The sequence below is a fragment of the Pristiophorus japonicus genome, chromosome 3 (genome assembly GCF_044704955.1).
Source record: "Pristiophorus japonicus isolate sPriJap1 chromosome 3, sPriJap1.hap1, whole genome shotgun sequence".
NCBI lineage: Eukaryota > Metazoa > Chordata > Chondrichthyes > Pristiophoridae > Pristiophorus > Pristiophorus japonicus.
In genome coordinates, this window is record NC_091979.1 from 3860983 (window position 1) to 3872184 (window position 11202).

Below are 11202 nucleotides of genomic sequence, written 5' to 3' on the forward strand. Positions count from 1 at the left end.
CCCGCTGGGTGTCCAGCGAGGTAGGTGATAGATCGGTCTGCACCGTCTAACCCTAAGTACCCTGATCGGACGTGGGTTTGAGTCCCACACTATCGGAGGAACGTTCCCTCCGGTGCTGCAGCACACCACTCCTTTGGGGGTGGCTGCCTGGTTCCTTTCTTCCCCTGGGGGTTCTGCCTGGTTGAGGGCTACGGGCTGGGGGCTCCCACTTGGTGGCTGGTCCACCACTAACTCTTCTGAGGGTCCCTTGTCGCCCGAGGCTACCGGCTGGGTGTCCCTGCTCGTGGGCTGGTCTCTGACCTCAGGTGCCCTTTTGCGGCTAGTCCCTTTCCCGGGGCTGAACCATTTAAATTGGAGCGCTGGTGACCATGGTGTCTTTGACCATGGTGTGCGGGGAGACCTTCTTAAGGCTCCAGCTGATGGGGGTGTGTCCGAGTCCCCAATGATTGGGGGGACAGCTCCTCCAGTAACACAGTCCATCGCCCCTCGAGGTACAGTCTGTGGGTCTGTCACGTCCCCTGTGGGATTTTCACAGTCGGGGGCTGTTGGCTGGGGGTCCCTGTCTTTAGTGCGGTTTACAGGTTTTGGCTGTCCCTTATGTTTAGCTGCTGCCCCGGGGTTGAAAAGTTTGCACTGATTTATGTGGAACCACTTTGTTCGGCGGGGCAGTTTTATGGCATAGACCATGGAGCTTGCCTTGTCGACAATGTGGTACGGTCCCATGTACAGTGCCTCAAAGACCCCTACTCTAGCGTAGTTCCTCACCATGACCTGGTCCCCTATCTCCCACTCGTGGTGTTTGCGGGGTTCTAGCAGCAGTCGGTTGCTCCGATGCTGTTTTCCCATGTTGTTAGCAGCCTGCCACTGAATCTGTTTAAGGTGTTCAAACAGATTCCTGACAAAGCTGTCCCGGTTCGCTTCCCTCAGCTGACCTTCCGTGAGTACCGGGGCTAACACATGGGTGGGGGTTCGCATGGCTCTGTCGGTCATGAGCTCGTACGGGGAGTACCCCGTGCTCTTTGACTGGCTGGCCCGGATCCCCATGAGGACCAGTGGTATGACCTCTACCCACCCTTTGGGTGAGTCCCCTGTCTCTTTGTGCAGCCTTTCTTTGATGGTGCGGTTTAAACGCTCCACAGGCCCGGATGTCTGCGGGTTGTGGGCGACATGCCATTTCCCTTTGATGCCGAGCACCTTAAGGGTCTCCTGCATCACCTGCCCGGTGAAGTGACTCCCTTGGTCGGACTCCACGTATTGTGGTAGTCCCCATCGGCAGAACACTTCTCTGACCAGGATACTGGCTGTTCCCAGGTCAGTGGCTGTTCGGCATGGGAAGGCTTCCACCCATTTGGTGAATACGTCCACTAATATTAGACAGTACTGTAACCTCCCTGGGCGGTGGGTAGGGGCCCGATGTAATCGATTTGGATCGACTGCCAGGGTCCCTCTACCCTCCTTTTATGTCCCATAGACACCTTTCTTTTCAGGGGGTCGGGGTTGTTGGCCTTGCACACCAGACAGCTAGCACAGAACTCGCGGACGTGTGCCCTGAGTCCTGGCCACCACCCTGCCTGTTCCACTCGTTGCCAAGTGGTCTCAAGTCCGGGGTGTCCTGCTCCTGGACCCTCGTGGGCCAGCTGGAGGAATTCTCTCTGGTGTTGTTGTGGAACCACCCATTGCTCCCCCTGAACAGCATGCCTTCTTTAATGGTAATTGCTGCGGTGCCGTACGGGCCGTCTACCCTTTCCCCTTTAGCTAGCATGTTCAGGACAGTTTTTAGGACGGGGTCTTGGGTCCGAACCATTTTTAGGTCCGGGGGCAAAGCTATCCCTGCCATCCCCATCCTGCCCCTGACTTCTGCGATGGGTCCTGGGTTGTACAGATCCCAGAGCTTGCCCGTGCAGGCCCCTTGCTTGGCCAACATGTCAACCTGCTGGTTTCCCTCGCTACGGGGTTCTGTGGTGGAATGTGCCTTCACTTTATGTGTGTAGATATTCCCTTCCTCCCCTACGGCTTTCATGATCTTTTCCAGTAGGGGCTTAATTGCCAGGGGTCTCCCGTCTGCAGATGTATATCCGCGGGACCAGATAGCCAGGTATTCCGTACACGAATTGCATGTGAACATACTGTCCGAGCAAATCGTGTATGGGGTGGGGAATTCTTCGGGGTGTGTGACTACGTACACCACCGCAGACAGTTCAGCGTGCTGGGCATTCATAGTACTGGGGAGTTTAATCGCCAGGGCAATGCCTGCCTCGGGGTCATAAACTCCGCAGCCTGTGAGTCGTTCACCCGCAGATACTGTGCTTGAACCGTCCACATAGATCTCTCGGCCTGTGGGGTGTAACCCAGCCTGAAAGCCTATGTTAATTTCCCATACCCCTTCCACAGAACACCGGTGGGCTGTCCCTGGATAAATCATGTTGGCTGCGAGTCTTGGCTCCATTTGGGAGAGGAGCAGGGTCCAGCGAGCAATGTGGGCACTGCTCACTGTCTCGTCCTTGATTCTCCCGTCCAGGAGCATTTGGGTGGGTGTATGGTGGGTAAGGAGTGTGATAGGGGACCCCCCCTGTGAAGATCAGTGAACTTTTCACAGCCCAGTGAGTGGCTAGGAGGTGCCGCTCACAGTTGGAGTATCCCTTCTCCACGTCCGTGAGTATCCTGGAGGAGTAGACCACTGGTCTCAGCCGGCCGTGCCGCTCTTGGAGCAGTACTGCACTCAGGCTGTCCCCACCGGCTGCTACATAGAAACATAGAAACATAGAAAATAGGTGCAGGAGTAGGCCATTCGGCCCTTCGAGTCTGCACCGCCATTCAATAAGATCATGGCTGATCATTCCTTCAATACCCCTTTCCTGCTTTCTCTCCATACCCCTTGATCCCTTTAGCCGTAAGGGCCATATCTAACTCCCTCTTGAATATATCCAATGACCTGGCATCAACAACTCTCTGCGGCAGGGAATTCCACAGGTTAACAACTCTCTGAGTGAAGAAGTTTCTCCTCATCTCAGTCCTAAATGGCCTACCCCTTATCCTAAGACGATGTCCCCTGGTTCTGGACATTCCCCAACATCGAGAACATTTTTACCGCATCTAACCTGTCCAGTCCCGTCAGAATCTTATGATTCTACCTCCAGGGAAAACTCTTTACCCCCATCGATGGCCCCTAGGTCTGCAGGTCTTTCTTGATTCGGATAAATGCTGCCTCGCAACCTTTGTCCCATTCCCACTCCACTCCCTTGTGTAGGAGTCGGAGCAGAGGGGCTGCAGTGGCTGCATAATCCTCAATGTAATCTCTGCAGTACCCGGTTAGCCCGAGAAAAGATCTTACTCCTGTCACTGTGTTGGGGGCGGGTAACTTCTGCACTGCTTCCCTTCTAGCTTTGTCAATGGCTCTCTCCCCAGCGTGCACAGCCAGTCCCAGGAATTTTACTTCCTTCAGGCCGATCTGTGCCTTCTTGGGGTTTACTTTAAATCCCTCTTCTTTCAGCAGCTCCAGCAGCTCAGCCAGCAGTGGGCCATGTTCCTCCCCCTGATCGGTGAACAGGAGCAGGTCATCCACATACTGCACCAACTGCTGGGGTCTGCTAAAGCCCTTTAAACAGTTCGCCATACACTGGTGGAAAACACTGGGGCTGTTGTGGAAACCCCGAGGGAGACAGTTCCAAGTGTATTGCTGTCCTTTAAAGGTAAAAGCAAACTTGTTCTGATCTTCCCTTCTTAAAGGTATGGACCAGAACCCGTTGGAAATATCCAGCACCGTGAAGCAGCAACAGGTGGGGATGTTACGGTCGAGTACTCGATAGTCCACCGTGGCTCTCCAGGAGTTGTCCAGTTTCTTAACCGGCCACAATGGAGAGTTCACATGGGTAGCTATTGGTCTCAATACCCGCTGTTTAACCAGAGAACCCAAGGCTGTTTCCATGTCTGCCTCCGCCTCCCTGGGGAAGTTGTACTGTTTCTGTGGTCGGGTCATGGAGTCCTGATCTATGTTAACCTCAACCCCATTTATTCTCCCACAGTCGTGTTTGTGAGTGGCAAAAGCTGCAAGGTTTTTCCTCACATATTCTTGATATTCTGCAGGGGTGTTACTGACCAGTGATTCAAGGTCGTAACCCTCCTTTGGTTTCATGGTGCACACGGTCCCTTTTCCCTGTTTTCCCGGGATAACTATCATCTCACTCTCCTGTCCTGTACAGACTGACCCCCAAAGACAGTGGTTTCTTAAATCCACTCGGATCCCGTGGCCTAGGATGAAGTCAGCCCCCAGGATCCCTCTCCCTTCCTGCTCCCACTTTATCAGGACACAAGTCCACTTAGTGTGGAGAGTACCTAAATGAATGGAGAGCGGAACGGAGAATGAGCCAGTCTGTACAGTGCCTGTGAAACCCACCAAGCTGTAGGGGACCCCGTTAGACAGAGGTGAGGCGGCGGGGTTAGCTGCATAGACAAGGGTGCTTGAGGCACCGGTGTCCAGCAGTAAGTCCCTTTCACCTTTTCCACTTCCATCTGTACGGTCGGTCTCCCCCACACATCATACTCGAGGACACACAGGTGGACGGACTGTGCCTGTCCTGGTCACGGTTTTGGTTGGGAGGGGGCAGATGGGATCTCTGTACCGGTGACGGTGGCTACCTTCCCAGGGCCATCTAACATGGCTCAGAGCGCAGTTAAAAAGGTCTCAAACGAGTGGGGAGGGACTGGCTTATCTGTCTCGGTCTTTTGGGCAGGGGCTGGAGAATTCTTTCCTGCGCTATTCTTCCAAGGATTTCTACAATCCCTTCTCCAGTCCCTTCTCCAGTGCCCACTCTTTCCGTACCCGAAGCAGGTACGTTTTGTATCGGAGGGGTTACCCCCCTCATGGTGCCATTCCCTCTTGTCTTGGTTAGGTCAGATTTCGTGAACCCTTCCCTTTTGTGGGGGCTCTTCTGACCCTCTGCGGTTTCTGTAAGCTAGGGTCAGCTGCCTGAGCACTCCCTGTTCTGTGGCTTGGGGGTCTCTGGGGTCGAACCAGGCCTCAGCCTTGGTTCTTATTCTGGGTAAACTGTTAGTGACTAGGCTTCGGAGCCAGTGGGCTAACTCGGCCGGGTTTCAGTGATCCCTGTCTATGTCCCCACTACAGGCGCTCTGGTACACCGGCCACAGTCGGTCTGAGAAAGCCTGTGGGGTTTCTCCTGTGAGCTGCACCGTTTACTCTACTCTAGAGAAGGGACTCCCATCATTGCAGCCCATAGCTTCTAAAATGTCTTTCTGGACGGCAGCAAGTGTTTTCTGTCCTCTTTTGCCCTCAGTAGAGAGGGACTGGTACAGTTTCCTGTCTTGGGATAGGAGAAGTGTCTTTGCCATTTCTGCATCGTCGCACCCATTAATATCCCCAGCCTGTTCCACCTCCACAAAGTGAACCGGGGGGTCTCCCTTTGGAGTGAGCTTTCCCAGGTGGCTTACCATAGCCCTAAGCTGGTGGGGAATATGGGGGACCACAAACTGACTTTCCAGGGGCCCTGGACCCCCGCCACTGGTGGGTGGGCCAAACCTCTGTTGCCGGACCGGGCACATTGGCCCTGGTTCTGGCTCTCCCTGTTCTGACTCCCCTCCCTGCGGCCAAGCCGAGCTGAAACTTGGTGCTACAGGTGATGGTGGTTCACTATCCCTGTCCGCCCCACAACTGATTCGCCCGTCCTGCTGCTTCACCGGTGTAGTCACCGGTACCACAGGTAGTGGCCGGGTAGTTTCCTCCTTCTCTTCCAGGTTTACCTGGGGTGTACCCGGGCTTATTAAACATACCATGACTTTTGCCTTGGACAGAGCAAGGTTTAAACTTTTAATTTGTTGCTGGCAGGGACCGTGGTCTCCCGATTCAAACCCATTAGCGCTAGTTACTTTATACACTGCTTGCTCATCTTTTAATCTTTCCTGGAGCTCTTTTACTTGTAGGGTGAGGCGAGTGCTTTCCTCCCTCAGTGACTTTTCATTACTTTTGGCCTCGGTAACCTGACATTGAAAATAGTCCTGACTGTTTTTAAACCTTTCCATTATTTGGGTCCTTTCCTGTTTTAGCTTACGGAGTTCTCCTGATAAGTTTCTTCTGACATAACCCTTTCCTGATAGTCCTCTGCGCATTCCCATAACTCTGCCTGTAATGTTTCATTCATTCTGTCCAGGAGTTGGACCTGTCGCTGTCGACAGACCGACCAAATTGCATTCTCCACTGCTTCTTTGTGATCTTTTTGTCCACTGGGCTGCAGTGTCAGCCGGACGCTCAGCGAGCAATAGACTAAGCACCCATTCCTTAGTTACATTCACTTTCTTATACACATAGAAGGAAATCCTCTCTTCCCTTTTGGTTCCTTGCCCCAAACCACACTCTCCACATCACACCCCGTGTACCAGAGTCCTGCCGTGGTCGCCATTTTGTAAGGAGGTGGGGGAGGGGCGGTGGGGGGATTGTTGTGGTCTCTATGAGGGGGTCAGGTTCCCTTCTGACCAACTTGAACGGTTTCGAATCGCTCCCCTCCCTTGGGTTCTGTATTCTGGATTTATTTGGGGTGTGACAAAAGTGCAGAGGTCGCTGGTTTGATGCAAAGAACTTTGGTTTTATTACAGTCAAAGTAATACAGGCTTATTACTCTAGTAAGAAAATACACGGTCAAACTTAAAATCACTCTAATCAAGCCGTTCCAGCGGCGAAAGGACGAGCTGTCCATTCAGGCAGACTGCCTGTTGTGGGGTAACCGCGTAGTGCTACCAAAAAAGGGCAGGGAGACGTTCATCTCGGATCTCCACAGCACACACCCGGGTATAGTAATGATGAAAGCGATAGCCAGATCCCACGTGTGGTGGCCCGGTATTGACTCTGACTTAGAGTCCTGTGTACGGTAATGCAGCGTGTGTGCTCAGTTGAGCAACGCGCCCAGAGAGGCACCACTAAGTTTGTGGTCCTGGCCCTCCAGACCATGGTCGAGGATCCATGTCGACTATGTGGGCCCGTTTCTCGGTAAAATGTTCCTGGTGGTGGTGGATGCTTTTTCAAAATGGATTGAATGTGAAATAATGTCGGGAAGCACCGCCACCGCCACCATTGAAAGCCTGAGGGCCATGTTTGCTACCCACGGCCTGCCTGACAAACTGGTCAGTGACAACGGGCCATGTTTCACCAGTGCCGAATTTAAAGAATTCATGACCCTCAATGGGATTAAACATGTCACCTCGGCCCCATTTAAACCAGCCTCCAATGGGCAGGCAGAGCGGGCAGTACAAACAATCAAACAGAGCCTTAAACGTGTCACAGAAGGCTCACTCCAAACCCGCCTGTCCCAAGTACTGCTCAGTTAATGCACGAGAACCCATTTTCTCACAGGGGTGCCCCCGGCTGAGCTACTCATGAAAAGGACACTTAAAACCAGAGTCTGGCTGGTTCACCCCAACCTGCATGATCAGGTAGAGAGCAGGCGGCAGCAACAAAATGTAAACGATGGTCGCGCCACTGTGTCACAGGAAATTGATCTGAATGACCCTGTGTATGTGCTAAACTATGGACATGGTCCCAAGTGGGTCGCGGGCACGGTGATAGCTGAAGAAGGGAGTAGGGTGTTTGTCGTCAAACTAGACAATGGACAAATTTGCAGAAAGCACCTGGACCAAACGAGGCTGCGGTTCACAGACTGCCCTGAACAACACACAGCACACACCATCTTTTTCGAGCCCACAACACACACCCAAAGGATCAACAACACCACGCTGGACCAGGAAATCGAACCCATCACGCCCAACAGCCCAGCAAGGCCAGGCTCACCCAGCAGCTCTGCAGGACCAACAACACGCCAGCCCAGCGAGGGCACAGCCAACACACCAGAACAGACATTTGTACCGAGGCAGTCCACCAGGGAAAGAAAGGCTCCCGACCGCCTCACCTTGTAAATAGTTTTCACTTTGACTTTGTGGGGGGAGTGATGTTGTGTATCTGTAAAGCATGCACTCCCATATTCCGCCACCAGGGAGCTCATCCCCTGGAGCACTGTATATAAGCCGGCCCCTAAGGCCTGTTCCTCACTCTGGAGTGTCTTAATAAAGACTGAGGTCACTGTTACTTTAACCTCCCTGTGTGCAGCCTCATCTGTGTTAGGAACACAATAGTACCTGCATGCCAACTTTCAATGACTGATGTACCATGACACCCAGGTCTCGTTGCACCTCCCCAAAATTAGAAATGTTGTTGATAATGAAGAAGAAATCTGTGGAACTGCAGGATGACATCAATGACTAGTGGAATTCAATCCAGAGAAGTATGAGGTAATGCATTTGGGGAGGGCTAACAAGGCAAGGGAATACACATTAAATGGTCGAAGACTGAAGTGTAGAGGAATAGAGGGACCTTGGAGTGCATGTCCACAGATCCCTGAAGGTAGCAGGCCAGGTAGATAAGGTGGTTAAAAATGCATACGGGATACTTGCCTTTATTAGCCGAGGCATAGAATACTGACATATGAGGAGAGACTGGATCAACTGGGACTTTATACACTGTAGTTTAGAAGGATGAGAGGGGATCTCATAGAAACGTGTAAGGTTCTGACGGGACGGGACAGGTTAGATGTGAGAAGAATGTTCCCGATGTTGGGGAAGTCCAGAACCAGGGGACACAGTCTTAGGATAAGTGGTAGGCCATTTAGGACTGAGATGAGGAGAAACTTCTTCACTCAGAGTTGTTAACCTGTGGAATTCCCTGCCGCAGAGAGTTGTTGAGGCCAATTCATTGGATATATTCAAGAGGGAGTTAGATATGGCCCTTATGGCTAAAGGGATCAAGGGGTATGGAGAGAAAGCAGGAAAGGGGTACTGAGGGAATGATCAGCCATGATCTTATTGAATGGTGGTGCAGGCTCGAAGGGCCGAATGGCCTACTCCTGCACCTATTTTCTATGTTTCTATATTTCTATACGAGGGTATGCTTGAACTGCATAAAACACTGGTTAGGCCACAGCTGGAGTACTGCGTGCAGTTCTGGTCACCACATTACAGGAAAGATGTGATTGCAGTAGAGAGGGTACAGAGGAGATTTATGAGGATGTTGGCTGGATTGGAGAATTTTAGCCATGAGGAAAGATTGGATAAGCTGTGATTGTTTTCCTTGGAACAGAGGCCTAACTGAGGGGTCAATAACCAGGAGGCATAGATTTAAAGTAATTGTTAGGAGGTTTAGAGGGGAAATTTCTTCACCCAGAGGGTGATGGGGGTCTGGAACTCACTGCCTGAAAGGGTGGTAGAGGCAGAAACTGTCATGTATTCAACCAGCATTGTAACCCATGTATAAACTGACCTCAGTTGTACACCGTGAGAACACTGACCACTAGGTGGGAGACACTCCTAACCTGGACCTTCAGGTATAAAAGGGGAAGCTACACCCACCTTCATCACTTGAGTGCTAAGGAATAAAGCACAGGTCACAGACTGACCTTCTCTCAAGCATGGGCCTCGTGTGCATTTATACTGTGTCGTAAGGACGTATCAATGGCGACAAGAAACTGGGATTTAAACCACGCGAGCATGGCCACTAGCAGAACAGACGAGAGGTACTGTGTTAAGGAATGGTTGGGACAGAGATTCAACATTGTTAAAGCAGCACACAGTTCTCCAGGCAGACAAGGGCAGTCAGGCATGCCCCAACATGTAGTCGAACCCAGAGGGGGATTCACGCCATTGCAAGGGACAATGCGGCCAGTAATAGGGCCATCAACACCTGTTAATGGTGAACTCAAGGACAATAACAAGGGCAGTCAGGGACGATCGACTGGCAAGGGACCTTTTGTTTCAAACCGCAACTCATGCTGGAGGCGTGGAGGCACACATTCAGCCGGAGTTTGCAGAGGTGAGCAAAATACCTGCAGAAATTGCAGAAATGGACACTGGGGGAAATCGCTGGAAGCTGAAGTTCAGCGAGTTCATGTGGAGCACATATACAGTTCATACACCAGGACGCCACCGATAATGATGAAAGTGCTCCTCAATGGCATCCCAGTATCAATGGAGTTAGACACGGGTGCCAGCCAGTCCCTGATGGGTATCCAACAGTTCGAAAAGTTGTGGGCATCCAAGGCTGGGAGGCCAAAATTATCGCCGATTGACGCACAGCTACGGACTTACACAAAGCAGATCATTCTGGTGCTAGGCAGCGCCACGGTAGTCATGACCTACAAAGATTCGGAGAACAGACTGCCACTCTGGATTGTCCCAGGGGACGGTCCCGCACTACCGGGGAGGAGTTGGCTTGCTGTCATGAACTGGAAATAGAGCGATGTCAATGCAATTTCCTCTGTGGAGCGAATATCATGCTCACAGATCCTGGACAAATTTGACTCATTATTTCAACCCGGCATTGGCACTTTCATGGGGGTCAAGGTAGTGATTCACATAAACCCGAAAGCCAGACCAGTACACCACAAGGCCAGAGCGGTGCCGTACGTGATGTGGGAAAAGATAGAAGGCGAATTGGACCGCCTGCTGAGGGAAGACATCATCTCGCCAGTCGAATTCAGTGACTGGGCGAGCCCAATTGTGCCGGTGCTCAAGGCGGATGGGTCGGTCAGGATATGTGGCGATTACAAGGCCACCATCAATCGGGTTTCACTCTAAGACCAGTACCCGTTACCGAGAGCGGAGGACCTCTTTGTGACGCTATCCGGTGGCGAACCTTTTTCAAAATTGGACCTGACCTCAGCTTACATGACCCAGGAGCTGGCGAGTGAGTCGAAGAAGCGATCACCATCACGACACACAAGGGGTTGTTTGAGTACAACAGATGTCCGTTCGGGATTCGCTCGGCCGCCGCGATCTTCCAACGAAATATGGAAAGCCTCCTCAAGTCGATTCCAGGGACGATGGTTTTTCAGGACGACATCCTCATTACGGGTTGCGATACTGAAGAACACCTCCACAACCTGGAGGAGGTGCTACGCAGACTGGACCGGGTAGGGCTGTGACTGAAAAAGGCGAAGTGCGTCTTCCTGCCTCCAGAGGTAGAATTCCTGGGGATGAGGGTAGCAGCAGACGGGATCAGCCCTACTGCGTCCAAGACGGAAGCGATCCAGAGAGCACCCAGACCCCGTAACACGATGGAGCTGCGTTCGTTCCTGGGGCTCCTGAACTATTTTGGTAACTTTCTTCCCAAATTGAGCACGCTGCTAGAGCCGTTACATGTGCTACTACACA